The following is a 16,930-nucleotide window of genomic DNA, read 5'->3' on the forward strand; positions in this document are numbered from 1 at the left end:
GTAGACGGTCACTACACCTATGTTTCTTTGTTCCTGGCTTACTTCATTTATTCTAATTTTTTCCCAAGATTTTCCATTTTCTAACAAATGGAGCATTGTCATGCTTCCTAATGGAGGCAGAATTACATTGTGTGTGTGTGTGTGTATGTGTGTGTGTGTGTGTGTGTGAGTGTGTACACACATACACACACACACACACACACACACACACACACACATATATATATATATATATATATATATATATATATATATATATACATAAAATTTTCTTGATCGATTCATTTACTTAGGGGCATCTGGGTTGGTTCCATATCTTAGGTATGGTAAATCATACTGTGAAAACATAGTTTTATTAGTAGTGTTAGTATATCCTTGTTTGTTCTCATTTGGTTAAATGCCCAAAACTACAATGCAGTAGGGTTCCCTTTTGGCCACATCCCCTCAAGAATCTGTTATTAGATTTCTTGATTTTAAAAATTCTATCTAGGAGGAGGTGGAATCTTAATGTTGTCTTGCTTTGAATTTCTTTTATAATTAGAGAAATTGAGCCCTTTTTCCTGTGTCTATTGGCTATTCTTATTTCCTTAAGAGATGTTTCTCTTTCAGGCTTTACCCTACTTATTTATCCGGCAGCTGTTTCTTTGAGGATCTTTTTTTGTGTTTTAATTTTTTGAATAATAATATATTTCATTTATTTATGTATTTATTTATTGGTTAGGCATGGGGCGTTACCTCTGGACTTCCACTGTTTCTGCCCTCTACAGCTCAAGGGGGGCTACTGGAGCCCCAGGGCCACTGCCAATTTTTATAGTAGTTTTGGAGATAAGAGTCTCACAGACTTTCTTGGCCAGGCTGGCTTTGGACTGTGATCCTCAAATCAAACCCTCCTGATTGGCTAGGATTAAAAGCTGAGTCACCAGTTCCTGGCTTCTAATTATATTTCAGGTTTGAGACCCCTGTCCGTTGTATAGCTAGTGAAGATCTTCTAGTTCATGGGCTTTCTATTGATCTTTCTTACTATGTCCTAAGCCATGCAGAAGCTCTGTAGTTTCATGTCCAAACTTTATTTGATATTTTGAGTTTCTGGGTTTTTATTTTTAAAAAATTCAACCTGTGCCAAAGAGCACTAGAGTTTCTTCTCCTTCTTTCTCAAATGTTTTCATATTCTATGCTTTGACTTTGAGGTCTTTTACCATTTGTATTTTCTATTGCAAGGTGATATAGGGGCATCTAGCATTAGTTTTCTACAGGTGTTTAATCAACTTTGTCAGCACCATTTACAGAAGACACAGTCTTTCTTCCATTCTATTTTTGTCTCTCTCATGGAAATACAGTTGACTGTGTGTCTGTGAGTTCATTTAAGGGTCTTCAGATCAATTTTATTGGTGCTCAGGTTGGTTCTTGTGCCAGTACCAAGCTGCTTTCATTAAAATGGCATTGTTGTAAAGTTTGAAATTTGGTATTGTTATTCCTCCAGCAGTGTTTTTTTTTTTTTTTGAGTGTTTTTGCTATTCAGGATTTTATTTATTATTGTATATGAATTTTAGGCTTGCTTCTTCTACTTCATTGAAGAATGAAGTAAAGTTTGAACATTGACCAGTATTGCATTTAACTTGTAGTTAGCCTTTGAGAGTATTGTCGTTTCATATTACCCTTTCCAATCGTGGATGAGTGGGTTTTTTCCCACTTCCTTACTTCTGCTATAATTTCCTTTATCAGGTTTTAAAGTTTCCATCAGAGAGGTCCTTCACTTCCTCATTTAACTCAACTCCTAGGTACTTTATTTTTATGGGATTATTACAAGAGGAGTTTTGTTTTGTTTTTCCTGATTTCAGCCTGACCTGTCATTGTTGGCATATTGAAAAGCCATTGATTTTGAGGGCTAATTTTGTAGCATGATACTTTGCCAAAATTTCTGACCAGCTCAAGTAATTTGGAAGTAGATACCATAGAATAATTTAAATACAATATTATCATGGCATCTAAAAAGATGAGTTTTAGCTCATTTTTCCCTGTATAGGACACCTTTATTTTTATTTTTTTATTGTGAAAATAATTTACAGAGGGGTTACAATTACATTGGCAAGACGTGAGTACATTTCTTATCACGCATTGTAGGCTCCTCCTTTGTTTACCATTCCCATCCCTTCCCATCCTCCCTCCCTGCCAACCCAATCTCCCCCCCCCGCCAAGTTGTAAAGTTCATTTTCGACATGACAACTTGTACTTCTCATTGTGGCAACAGGTCCACCTGTATCCTTATTTAAATGACTTGTTTTTCCCCTTTCCCTCCACAAATTATACCAACATCATATACAGTGAAAACAGGTGTTATACTGTCAGGGAGGGACATACAAAGCAACAAAGAAATAATCTTATAAATGTGTTAGAAGCAAATGCATGAAAGAAAAAAAAACATTTAAATATATATCTAAGGGTTCATTTTCCTGACATCACATTATCTGACCTTTTCTGCTTGACTCATACATATATTAGATATTGCAAATAAGGGAAACCATGGAACCTATGTTTCTTTGGGCCTGGCTTACTTCACTTAATATAATTTTTTCCAAGCCTTTCAATTTCCTTACAAATGAGGCAATGTCATTCTTTCTGATGGAGGCATAGAATTCCATTGTGTATATATACCACATTTTCTTGATCCATTCATCTACTGAGGGGCATCTGGGTTGGTTCCATATCTTAGCTATAGTAAATAATGCTGCAATAAACATAGTTGTGCTGGTAGATTTAGTGTGGTCTTGTTTGTAAACATTTGGGTAAATGCCCCAATGTGGGATTGCTGGGTCATAGGGGAGCTCTATGTGGGGTCTTTGCGGAACCTCCATACTGCTTTTCAAAGTGGTTGAACAAGTTTACACTCCCACCAACAAAGAAGAAAGGTTACTTTCTGTCCACATCCCCTCCAGCATCTGTTGTTGTTAGAGTTCTTGATTTTGCCATTCTAACTGGGGTGAGGTGGTATCTCAATGTTGTTTTGATTTACATTTCTTTTATGGCTAGTGTGGTTGAGCATTTCTTCATGTGTCTATTGGCCATCCTTCTTTATTCTTCAGAGAAGTTTCTCTTTATTTATTTATTGGGCAATTGTTTGAGGATTTGTTGTTGGGGGATTTAATTTTTTGAGTTCCAAGTATATTTTAGATATGAGACCCTTGTCGGTTGTATGGCTAGTGAAGATCTTGTCCCAATCCATGGACTTTCTATTGATCTTGCTATCTATGTCCTTTGACATGCAGAAGCTCTGCAACTTCATGCAATCCCATTTGTCCAACCTTTCTTTGATTAGTTGTGTTTTCGGGATTCCATTAAATAAATTTCGGCCAGAGCCAAGGAGGTGTAGGGTTTCTCCTATTCCATCCTGTAATATTTCCAGAGTGTCTGCTTTGACTCCGAGGTCTTTGATCCATTTGGAGTTGATTCTGGTGCAGGATGATATATAAGGACCTAGCTTTAGTTTTCTACAAGTAGTTAATCAATTTTGCCAGCAACATTTAGTGAAGATGCTGTCTTTCTTCCATTCTATTATTTTAGGTCCCTTATCGAAGATTAGTTGGGATAGGTCTGTAGATTCTTTCCTGGGTTTTCAATTCTATTTCATTCGTCCTGAGGTCTGTTCTTATGCCAGTACCAAGGTGTTTTATTACTATGGCTTTATAGTAGAGTTTGAAATTTGGTATTGGTATTCCTTCAGCAGTGTTCTTTCCATTGAGGAGCGTTTTTGCTATGAATTTTTGGATTGCCTCTTCTATTTCTTTGAAGAATGAGGTTGGAATGTTGATAGGTATTGCATTGAATTTGTAGATAGACTTGGGAAGTACTGCCATTTTCACGATGTTGATCTTTCCAATCCAGGAGCAAGGGAGTTTTTCCCATTTTGTAAGTTCTGGTTGGATTTCCTTTTTCAAGTTTTTAAAGTTTTCATCATAGAGGACCTTCACTTCTTTGTTTAAGTTAATTCCAAAGTATTTTATTTTTTGAGGGGCTATTTCAAATGGAGTTGCTTCCTTAATTTCAGCCACACTTTTCTCATTGTTGGCATACAGAAAAGCCCATGATTTTCGGGGGTTAATTTTATAGCCTGCTATTGTGCCAAAGTTTTCAATCAGCTTGAGTAATTTGGGAGTTGAGACTATTGGATTCTTTAAATACAAGATTATGTTATCTGCAAAGAGGGAGTGTTTTATTTCTTCTTATCCTATGTAGATCCCCTTTATGTTTGCATCTTGTCTAGTCATTCCAATACTGGATTGAAAAGTAATGGAGAGAGTGGACATCATTTTCTTGTTCCTGAGTTAAGAGGAAATGGCTTTAGTTTTTCACCATTAAATATGATGCTGGCTGTAGGTTTGTCATATACAGCCTTTATTGTATTGAGGAATGTTCCATGGATTCCTAATTTTTCAAAACCTTCATCATAAAGTGGTTTGGATCTTGTCGAATGCTTTTGCTGCATCTATTGCGATAACCATGTAGTTCTTATCCTTGGTCCTGTTGATGTGATGGATAATATTAATTGATTTGCCTATATTGAACCAGCTTTGCATCCCTGAAATGAATCCTATTTGATCGTGGTATATGATTTTTTGGATGAATTGTTGAAGTCGATTGGCCAAAATTTTGTTGAAAAGTTTTGCCTCAATGTTCATCAAAGAAATGTGTCTGTAGTTCTCTTTCTTTGATGAGTCCCTGACTGGTTTTGGGATGAGGGTTATGATGGCTTCATATAATGTGTTCGGTAGTGAACTTTCTCTTTCAATTTAATTGAAGAGTTGTAGGAGTATTGGTGTGACCGCTGCTTTGAAGGCGTTGGAGAATTCCACTGTAAAACTATCTGGTCCTGGACTTTTCTTAGCTAGGAGGTCTCTTAATATTGTTTCTATTTCAATACTTGATATGGGCTTGTTAAGATGGTTTAACTCATCTTGGTTTAGTTTTGGCATGCCAATATTTGCTAGGAAAAGGTCCATTTCTGTCAAGTTCTCAAATTTATTAGCATAAAGTTTTGAGAAGTATTCCCTTATACTGTTCCGAATCTTGGTTGTGTCCGTGGTGATATTTCCATTCTCCTCTCTGCGTTTACTTATTTGGATGTGTTCTCTCCTTTTTCTGATAAGATTTGCTAAGGGTCTGTCAATTTTGTTAATTTTTTGGAAGAACCAACTCTTTGTTTTGTTGATTCTTTGTATAGTTTTTTTTATTCTAATTCATTTATTTCTGATTTAATTTCAATTATTTCTTTCCATCTACTGGATTGGGGTTTATCTTGCTGCTCTTTTTCAAGGAGGCTTAGATGTATCATTAAATTGTTGGTTTCAGATCTCTCCAATTTGTTGATATAGGAGCTCAGAGCTATAAACTTGCCTCTGAGTACTGCCTTTGCCGTGTCCCAGAGGAGCTGGAAGTTTGTGTGCTAATTTTTGTTGAATAGCATGAACATTTGAATTTCCTTTCTAATCTTTTCCATGACCCACTGGTGATTTAGCAGTGTGTTGTTCAGCCTCCATGTGTTACCGGACTTTCTTTGGTGGCTTTTGGTGTTGAGTTCTAATTTTATTCCCTTGTGGTCAGAGAGAATGCAAGGTATAACTTCAATGTTTCTGAATTTAAGGAAGTTTGCTTTGTGGCCTAAAATGTGGTCTGTTTTAGAAAATGTTCCCTGTGCTGCTGACAAAAAACGTGTATTCTGATGCTGTTGGCGGAAATGTTCGGTAGATGTCTGTTAAATCTAGTTGATCTATGCAGCTGTTTATATCTGCGGTTTCTCTGCTGAGTTTTTGCCAAGGTGATCTATCTAGTGGAGAGAGAGGTGTGTTAAAATCCCCAATAATTAATATCTTTGGATGTATGTGGTATTTGAGGGAAAGTAGTGTTCTTGCATAAATTTGTGTGTTCCATTGTTTGACGAATAGATAATTCGAATTTTAATATCCTCCTGAAGGAGAGATCCCTTAATCAGTATGTAGAGACCTTCTTTTTATCTCTTCTCACGAATTTGAATTTGAAGTCTATTTTATCTGATATTAGGATTGTAACTCCCGCCTGTTTATGGGGGCCGTTTGTTTGGTAGATTTTGCTCCAGCCTTTAACATTGAAAATGTGTTTGTTTTTACGGTCAAGATGTGACTCCTGAATACAGCACATAGAAGGATCTTGTTTTTTTTAATACAAGTTGACAGTCTATGTAACTTAATTGGTGAGTTAAGTCCTTTTATGTTGATAGAAAGGACTGCGAGGTATTTGGTTTTCCTGCCATGTTATCCAACTTCTTGGGGGTTGTGAAAACTGGGTTCTTCCTATGGTTCTTGGATTCTCATTTTGGGTGCAGTTTCCTGGCCTTTACTGTGGTCTTGTTGGTCTTCTATGTGTAGGACATCTTTAAGAATCTTTTGTAGGGCTGGTTTGGTGGAGATGTATTGCTATGGAACGTTTTTATTTGGCCTTCAGTTATGCAGGAGAGTTTAGCTGGGTACAGTATTCTTGGTTGATAGTTATTTGTTTTTAAGGCATAGCATACATCATTCCAGGCTTTTCTTGCTTTGATTATCCCTCCTGAGGAATCTGAGGTGATTCTAATTCTTTTCCCTTTATAGGTGCTTAATCTTTTCTCCTTGACAGCTTTAAGGGTCTTTTCCTTGGTCTGAGTTGATCCTGTGTGGATTATAATGTGACATTGGGATGTCCTATTCTGGTCTGGTCTGTTTGGAGTTTTCAAAGCTTCTTGTATCTGAATAGGCCTATCTTTTTTGATTGGTTGGGAATTTCTCTGCTAGGATCCTGTTAAACAAATTTCCTAGTCCATTAACTTCTGTTTCTAGGTACTCCTCTACACCCATTATCCTTAGATTAGGCATTCTGATGGTGTCTTCCCAGTGATGCATATATCTATCATATTTCTTGGATTTGTCTTGGGTGGTTGCATGTTCTTTCTCTATAATATCTAGGCTGTCTTCAATCCCCGAGATTCGATCTTCTGCATGGTCTAACCTGCTGTCCAGACTTTCTACTTTGTTTATTATTTATTTTCCTTTGAATTGGTCAGCTTTGATGGCTTCAAATTCTTTGTTCAAGCTTTGTTTTAGATCTTGTATGTACTTCTTTACTTCCTTAATTTGGTGTTCAGTGTTTATTCACAAATCACTTATTTGATTGGTTATGGTTTCCTTGGACTCCAATTTCTTCAGTTTGGTTGCATTCAGCATCCCTTTGTGGTCTCTCTGTCTTCCTTCAGCTCTCTGTAAATGGATCCCAATGATGCCTTTAATCATCTTTGTTTATTCTCATCCTGCTCTCTCAATTCCTGTGTTACTCTTTGCTTAGCTTCCTCCCGTTCATACCATTCCTGTAGTTCTCTTTGAGTATTCTCAGCCTGTTCACACCATTCCTGCCTTTCTCAGTTTTTGTTTTTGAGTAGCTTCCTCATGCTCATGATATTCTTGTATAAACCTTTCGATTGCCTCCTCTCTCTCCCTTTCATGCTCATACAGAGTCCTTTGTAGGTTTTCAATCTTTTCCTGCATTGACCTTTGGTTTGCCTCCTATCTCTCCCTATCATGCTCATATAGAGTCCTTTGTATGTTTTCAATAGTTTCATTTATCATGTTTGCCAGCAGTGTTTGTAGAGCTATTTGGGAACTCTCCTCTGGATTATTCATTGTCTGTTCTGTCCCCTGATTATGAGGGGGAGTGGAGATACCCGGAATTGCCATTTTTCTTGTGGTTTTCCAGCTTACTCTGCCCATTTGGGATGAAAATAACACCAGTTTTGTGCTAGAACACTTTCTTAAGGCAAGCATCAACCAAAGTCTGAATTTGCACAGTCAATAATCTGCAGATACAATCTAGTTCAACAGATACCTCTATTCAACATCAAATAACTCAATATTAATGGGCTATGAATGGCAAAGAAGAATTTGGAAAACTAGAAATTATTAGCATTAGGGAGAGATGTGGGTAAAAAACAGGAATAGAGTGATGTAGGAAGGTACAGGGAGATTCAACTTAAATAAATCCTAATCTCAAAGGAGGAAATAGATTGTAAAGGATGAAAGTAGAGAGAGAGAAAAAAAGAAGAAAGAGAAAGGGAAAAAAGAGACAAGAAAAAATAGAAAAGTAAAAATTAAAAATATTATGCAGATTGGAGAACCAACTATTCAATGAACATGTATCCCTAAAATAAAGATTATAAGAGGAAAAAAAGTTACTAGAAAACAATTTTTTTCAAAAATGGTAAAAATTAAAAATTAAAAAAGTTTTAGAAAAGAAAAAAATTAAAGTATAAAAAAGAAGAAGAAGAAGAAGAAAAAGTTCTCTGATTTTTTGCTAGGGTCTATAATCAGCCTCTTGTTGGAATCTCTGGTCTGCTTGTGGTCCTGGTGCTTGGTTGGTTTCTCAAGAGAGTTTTTTTGGACAGGCAGAAAAATGCTTTGCTTTACGCAGGATTTTTGATTCTCCTCCCAGGTTAGTTCAATTGGAGAGAGATCTGCTATGAGTGTCACAAAAGAGGGAGATGGCTTTTTCCTCAAGTTTGGAGATGCTGTGATGCAGCTAGATTCTGTGTAGAGTTGAGGCCTTTCAGCAAACAGTAGCTTTTCCTGGTGGCTAGTTTGTGAGAAACTCACAGAGCAGCCTGGAGCCACTCTCAGGGTTTATGTTTACTGAATTTCAATTGATTGTCAAGGCTGCTAAAGGGAAGGGTAGCCTCTGGCTCTGATTACCCAGTGAAGAAAGCCACTCCTAGGGCTGGTGCCCAAGCTGTGTTACTTTTCCCTGGGTGGAGCTGAGTCTTGCAGGTCAGGTTAGGCTCTTGTGACCTGCTAAATGACTCTAGTTTTATTACAAGGCTTGAGTTGGAGCTAGCAGCTCTGCTGAGCATTGTCCATATCCAAGATGGAGATCTCTGGTACTGAGGGGGGGGAAGGGGTGGCCTTCCCTCCTCTGCTCCCTGAGAAGGAGTGAGGATGTAAGGCTTCTACTCAAGCCGTGTCTTTGTTCCTGGGTCATTTCTGGTATGCGAATTGCAGGATGAGGATGTCTGCTACTTGTCGGTTCTTGCTGGTGTTGAGTAGAATGTGCTGGCCTGCTGCGTCTGGCTCCTTTTTCCCGGACTTTTTATGATTCAGGTATGGTTGCTGTGGTCGCTGCCGCCACCGCTGCCGCCATGGCGGTGGCAGCTGCTGGCAAGAGTTCAGATTTGTCTCTTTGCCTGTATTTTCTCTCTCTGGCCTAACTCTCTGTCCTGTGATGGCACAGTTGGTGTGATTCTCTGGCTTAGGACTGTTCACTGGAACTCTAAAACTGCTTTCTAAAAGTGAGAGCTTGTTTAGCCTCCAGCTTCTCCTCCGCCATTTTCCTGGAACTCCCCTTATTGTATTTCTATGTGTGGGATATTTCAATTATCTTTTGTAGAGCTGGATTAGTAGAGATATATTGTTTGAATATTTCTTTGCTGTGGAAGATAGTTTATTTGACCTTTTATTTGAAGGAGATTTAGCTGGATACAGTATTCCTTGTTCCTAGTTTTTGTTTGTAGGACAGTGCATATATAATTCCAGTCTCTTCTTTCTTTAATTTACTCTGATTAGAAATCTGAAGTTAATCTGATTGTTTTCCGTTTATAGAGATAGATCTTTATTCTGTAACAGCTTTAAGGATCCTTTCTGGGGTGTCATTTGATCCTGTGCAGATTAAAATGTGATGGCTGGATGTCCTGTTCTGGACCGTCTATTTGTGTTTCTAAAACTCCATTAAAAAGTGTATTGAAAGTGCCCTATATTTCAGCAAATTTGGGAAGTTCACGGCTAGGGTCCTGTTAAAATTTCTAGAATTTTAATTTCTGTCTATAATCCTTTCCCTATATCTATAAATAATAAATTAGGCCTTGTGATCTATCACTTTTCTTAGATTTGTTTTGAATACTTGTCTGTTCTTTTTAATCCCACAAATTTTGTCTTTTGCATTAGCGAACCTACTGTCAAGCCTTTTTCTTTTCTTTTCTTTTTTTAAATTTTCTTTCCTTCTAAATGTTCATATTCTGTCACTTCGATTTCTTTGCTGGAGCTTTGTTTAAGATCTTGTATTGACTCTTTTATTCCTTGATTTGGTTTTTAGCGTTCATTCTCCAATTCCTTAGTTCTGTTCTTAAGTGTTTCATTAGAATCTTTTCTTCTGTTTGACTTCAGTCAGCATTCTCTTTGTGGCCTCCATGGATTTCGTTAGCCTTATGTTTGTTGATTCCACAAATGCCTCTATTAATCTTTGCTTACTCTCATTTTTCTCATTCAATTCCTGTATGTATCTTTGATTAACTTCCTCATACCTTCGAAATTCTTTTATTAATATTTAGTTAGCCTCATCATGCTCTGATAACTCCTGTAATAATCTTTTGTTAGGCTCATTGTACTCACACCCTTTACAAGCTTTCAATCTTTTCATTCAGCAAGTTTACCAATAGTGTTTGTAGAGGATTTTGGGACCTCTTGTCTGGATTACTCAGTTACAGTTCTGTTGCTATCATGAAGGGAGTTGAGTTTCCTGAGAGACATTTTTCTTGTGTTCCTCTGACTCGATATTCATCTTTGGGTATGAAAAGAAAATCACTTCAGTACTAGAAAAATATTTTAAGGCAAGTATCAACCATATACCTGTAGTTGCCAAGATTTTTTGATGCAGTCATTATGAGTACAATCTAGTTCAACAAATATAATCTAGTTCAACAAAAAACAACTATCGATAAATGATCCAAGAAAATTAAAGGAGTTGACAGACCAAAAATTAATAGGTATAGGGAGAATTGTGGTGAGAAAGTAAGATTAGAAGAATGTGGAAGGGAAAAAGAATGAGGGATTCAGAGAGCACAAGTATATGAGGAATGAGGCAAGAAAGAGAAAAGCAACGAAAAATACATAATTTAAAAATGAAACAGCTAAAAATTAAATAAATACGGAGTAATAATAATACAATTAAATAGTTAAATCAGACAGTTTGTGAATTGAAGGATTGATATTTGAATTAAGTATGAACACAATAAAGGATAAGGCCTAATGATCGAATTTGCATATATATCTGTGGATGAATACAAAAGCAACTAAGGATTGAAAAAAAAAAAAAAAAAAGAAAGAAAAAGACCAAAAGAGAAAAGTATTAAAAAAAATTAAAAACACACACCTAAAATAAAAATGATGAAAAGAAAAAAAAAAAAAAAGAAAACGATACTAAAATAAATTTAAAAATAGGTTGAAAAGAGTTACTCAAATTTTTTAGTGTGGGGGGGTAACATGTGTGTACCCTATGTTTTTAACCAGTCTCTTGGTGGAGTCTCTGATTTCTTCTTCTGTTTGAATGTTTCATGGCTTGACTGGTTTCTTAAATCCATTTGAGCTTACACAAAGAAGCTCTAATTTCTGAGAGATTTTATGACCCTCCTTTGAGAGTAGTTCAATGGGAGGCAAATCTGCTTTGATCATCACAAATAGAGGGAGGTGCCTGTTTCCTCTATCTTAGAGTTTCTGTGGTGGGCCTACACTGTGGGTAGGGTTGAGACCTTTCAACAATCAGTAGCTTTTCCCTGAGGAATTAGCTCCAGAGACACTCTTTCTTACAGCCCAGGTTGGAGCCATTCTCAGGATTTTTGTTTCCTGAGTTTCAATTACCTTCCTTTTATGACTTCTGCCACTGGTTCTGGTGCCTATGCTGCAGGGCAGAGTGACAGCCTCTGACTTTGTTTACCAGGTAAAGAAAGTCACTTCTCTTTGGGCTGAGCTCTCTCTGCCTTGGGCAAGCTTAGCCATGTAGTTGAAATTACTTTGACCTATTGAATGGCTCCTATTTTCTCCTTCCAAAGGCTGAGTTATGTGCTGGCGGCTCTGGCCAGGTCTTTGTCAGTATCAAAGTTTGAGATCTTCTCCATTGATGGTTTAAGGGCTACTTTCCCATCACTGCTCCATTAGAAGTTAGGGGTACATACATCTTTCCCTTGGTTTCAGAGTTGTCCTCAATCTACTACTGTCTGTAGTCAGTAGGATGAAGATTTGAACTCCTTATTGGTTCTTGATTTTGGTCAGTAGAATCCATTTCTAGACTGCTTCTGGCATCTTTTGCCTGGGCTCTCTCTGTAGATATGTTGGTAGTGGTACTATGATGGCCCACTTGGTGTGACTCTCTAGACTTGGACTTTTCACTAGAAACCTAAACTTAATATCTATGCGAGAGTTGTTAATCCCCAGGTGATCACCATCTTCCAGGAACTGTAATTGCTTGATTTTTCTCCTCATTTTCCAAACCGGAATGTATTTGACAAGAATATTTTTCTCGCACTAATAAGTCATTGTAGACATCAAGTAATATGAGCTAAATGTTAAAATTTTGTTTCAGTTTAATTGCTCTTCACTTTTCTTCATGAATTAATGTAATTCCAGCATTCACAAAAGAAAAAAGTTGGTAATTCTTTAACACAATATGTTTGATTTAGCATTTAGAAAGGACCACTGGCTAATGTTCAATGACATAGTCTATATATCGACTCTTAGATCCTGCTCAAATTTTCAGTATATTCTCATTTGAGTACTTAAGGGAGCAAATAACGTGAAATGGAAAAATTGTTATGTATGATAAATCTGTCTCTACCATATACAGAGTAATCAGACATTTTAAACAGTTTTATTGATCATTTATTTGAAAGGAACAATTGCATAAACCTTAACAGAGGAGACAAGAACATGATTTTGTAACTTACTACTTGAGTTACACTTGAAGTGTAAAAACTTGCCTCAAGAAAAATATTCAGTAGAACTTGCTGAGGCATAGTTACTGCATATAAAATTACTACTTGCCTAAATACAACAGTCATGCGATGTTCTTGAAGATTGTAGATCATTCATTTTGACATATTTTCATGTATTTTTATTTCATTCCTTTCCTGTATGTTGGATGAATAAAATTAAAGACATGAAATTTCACTCAAAAATGTTTGGTTCAAAATCAATTGACTAAAAGGACACAAATATTGTTGGACTGATTGATAATAGTCTGAGAAAATGAATTGTACAGTGTAAAAAGAGTCATGACTTTGAATTGAAAGGCATTTATTATTAGTTCAAATTCTTCTTTTAAATATTCTTTGTTATGCTTAATTTCAGATGAGAGTTATCATAACCAATACTTTGAGATTTCCACCCATAGTAACAAAAGACTGAAGAAGGAATGGAAATTGCCAACAAATAAAATACATGAAATATGAAGATTAAACGGCATAAAGGAAGTCTCTCTAAATTTCTGTTTCTTTCACACAGCAACGGGAAACATAGATATTTGACATCGCTTTAAGATTAGTGTAATGACAGGTTTTTAAAAATGCTTCATGATAATTTTAGAATTTTGTTTTTGGTCATTCTTCCTACCCTGTGTCAAATACAAATTACAATCTTCTTTTTTTTAATTTTTATTTTTTTATTGTGAAACTACTGTACAGAGGGGTGACAATTACATGGGCAAGATGAGTATATTTCCTATCAAGCATTGTAGCCTCCTCCTTTGTTTCCCCTTCCCATCCCTTCCTATCCTCCTCCCGGCCCCCCATCCAATCCTTCCCTCTATTTCGACCCCCCCCCCCCCCGCCCCGGACCAAAGTTGTAAACTTCATTTTTTGACATAATGGCTTTTACATCTCATTGTTTCAATGGGTCCACCTGTATACCTATTTAAACGATTTGTTTTTCCCCTTCCCCTCCACAAATTATACAGACATCAAATACAGTGAAAGCAGGGATTATACTGTCGGGGAGGGACATACAGAGCAACAAAGAAATAATCTTATAAATGTGTTAGAAACAATCATATCAAAGAAAAAACACATTTGAATACATTTCTTAGGGTTCATTCCCCTAACATCAGCTTATCTGACCTTTTCTGTTTGACTCAGACATATACTAAATATTGCAAATAAGGGAAGCCATGGGACCTATGTTTGGGCCTGGCTTACTTTACTTAATATAATGGAAAAGGCAATCCAAAAATTCATAAGGAACAATAAAAGACCCCGAATAGCCAAAACAATCCTCAACAGAAAGAACACTGCTGGAGGAATATCAATACCAAATTTCAAACTCTACTATAAAGCCATAGTAATCAAAATAGCTTGGTACTGCCACTAGAACAGACCTCAGGAACAATAGAATAGAATTGAAAACACATAAATAAACCTACATACCTATAGCCATATAGTCTTCGATAAAGGAGCTAAAAATCTAGTGGAAGAAAGACAGCCTCTTCAGTAAATGGTGCCGGCAAAATTGGTTAACTACTTCTAGAAAACTAAAACTAGATCTTTATATATCTCCCTTCACCAGAATCAACTCCAAATGGATCAAAGACCTCGGACTCAAAGCAGACACTCTTGAAACATTACAGGATGGATTAGAAGAAACCCTTTGTCTCCTTGGCACAGGCCGAAATTTTCTTATTAGAGACCTAGAAACACAACAAATCAAAGAAAGGTTGGACAAATGGGATTGCATCAAGTTGCAGAGCTTCTGCATGGCAAAGGACATAGCTAGAAAGATCAATAGAAAGCCCACGGATTGGGAGATCTTCACTAGCCATAAAATGAACAAGGGTCTCACATCTAAAATATACCTGGACCTCAAAAAATTAAATCCCCCACCAACAAATCTTCAAAGAAACAAATGCCCAATAAATACGTGGGCTAAAGTTTTAATGAGAAACTTCTCTGAAGAGGAAAGAAGGATGGCCAATAGACACATGAAGAAATGCTCAACCTCCCTAGCCATAAAAGAAATGCAAATCAAAACGACATTGAGATACCCACTCACTCTAGTTAGAATGGCTAAAATCAATAACTCTAAAAAAAGCAGATGCTGACGGGGATGTGGACGGAAGGGAAGCTTACTGCATTATTGGTGGGAGTGTAAACTTGTTCAACCACTTTGCAAAGTAGTATGGAGGTTCCTCAAAAACTCCACGTAAAACTCCCCTATGACCAAATTACAATCTTCTAATATACATTTAGAATAAATGCTAAGAACTCTATTACCTGCACATTTTGAAAGTACTGATGTGCCATATGCACTTCCCAACCATTTTCCAATTAATTGATTTTACAATTGAGGGAAATCATTAATACTTGTGGTTTTCCCATAAAGTTTCTCATTGCTCATACATACCAGTGTTACGTATATCTTTTTTTTTCAAAATATAATTCATTTCTGCTTCTATTGAACACGAAAGAATAATACACTGTAAACATTCAGGCTGCTACTTATACTGGTTGATAAGTAAAATTTATGAAGATCTAACTTGCAAAAGAAAGTTGGAAAGTATAATTAGAATATGTCAGAACAATGAATTCAGAAGGTGATCACCAGATATGGTCGTTTGAAATCAGGTTGTTTATGATGATATACATGTTGAGACAGTGGTATTTTTCCTGTTGAACTTTATAAAATATTGGGGGCAGAGCTGGGAAGGTGGCTCAGTGGTAGAGCTTGCCTTGCTTGCCTGAGGCCCTAGGTTCGATTCTGTAGCACTACATAAGCAAAAAGTAAAAAGCCGGAAGTGGCGCTGTGGTTCAAGGGATAGAGCACTAGCCTTGAGCTGAAGAGCTGAGGGACAGTGCCCAGGCCCAGAGTTCAGGCCCCACGACCGGACCCAATCAAAAACAATTGGGTGCAATGTTGTGTTGCAGAAACATTTGAACATGATTACAATTCTTGAGATTAAATCAACACTAATACTTACATAAAATCCTAGACACGAAAAGACTAGGGTAAACCTAAGCATTTTCTATACCGAGTGTATTATGTAGAGTTTATAGGAGCCTCAAGGAAACAACGTAAGGAGAAACATATCACATAGAATATTAAAATGGACATATATGGTGATATGAAGAAACTGATTATTTCTGCCCTTCCAGAGAGCGACCAACACAAATAAGGGAACATATCTTTGTTTCCATTTCAAGATTTTTCCATAAGTGTTCATGCCTAGAAAATGGAATCTTGTATGTGGTGAGTAGAGCAATTATGAATAACATTTTCTTACTGTGCTTGGCTGTTGTCCAGGAACAAACTAATGGACAAGAATCTGAAAGTGAGTATAGTTGCTGAGAAGTATGTGTATTAATAGATTTTTGAGAGATCATAAATTTTCTGTTGCCAATCAATATTTATTTTAGAAAACTGTGATTGGTGAGAATCCATTTTGAGACAAATACAGCTATCAATCTGACTCTATCATTTCCATAAAAGCAAATGCTCATTAAATAATTTATCCTATCACTAAGCCTTTGTGCATATTTTGCTCAAATTTTCTTAGCACAAATTCTAAATGTTCATGAATCTTTGAAGATCACTGTCTAGGATACAACTTCAGTGATTTTTTTTTCTATTTCTTCATGGCTCACATTGTCATATCAAGTTCAAATTTCCCAATGCATACAATGTGCACTATTTATAGTTGTTATCATTAGGCAGTAACTAAGAAGAAAAGCAATAGAAGTATTCTTCATCTGGACAATGTGCTTAATTCTTTCAAACCTGGTATCTATATTTATCTCTATTAGTTGCATTGAAAAATGTTGTTAACCAAAATCATATATGTGTCATATCCTACTGGAAAACAATGCAAGAAATAGAAAACACCACTGGTTTATCAGAGAGGATGAGAATGACGATGAAATTGCATGCTGTTCAGTAAAAGGAAGAATACCATCTAGGGATCAAGTGTACAATTAAAATGAAATGTATTTAATTTAACTATAGAAAGTTGGATATTACAATGTCATAATAATATTATGGTATCACATATGCATTGTTACATCTTACATCCAATATGAATTTGTATCATATATAGACCTTTTACTTTAAATGTCACGTGTCTTTTTATCAGAAAT

The sequence above is a fragment of the Dipodomys merriami genome, unplaced genomic scaffold (assembly GCF_024711535.1).
Source record: "Dipodomys merriami isolate MVZ:Mamm:240054 unplaced genomic scaffold, mDipMer1.0.p SCAF_18, whole genome shotgun sequence".
In the NCBI taxonomy this organism is placed as follows: Eukaryota; Metazoa; Chordata; class Mammalia; order Rodentia; family Heteromyidae; genus Dipodomys; species Dipodomys merriami.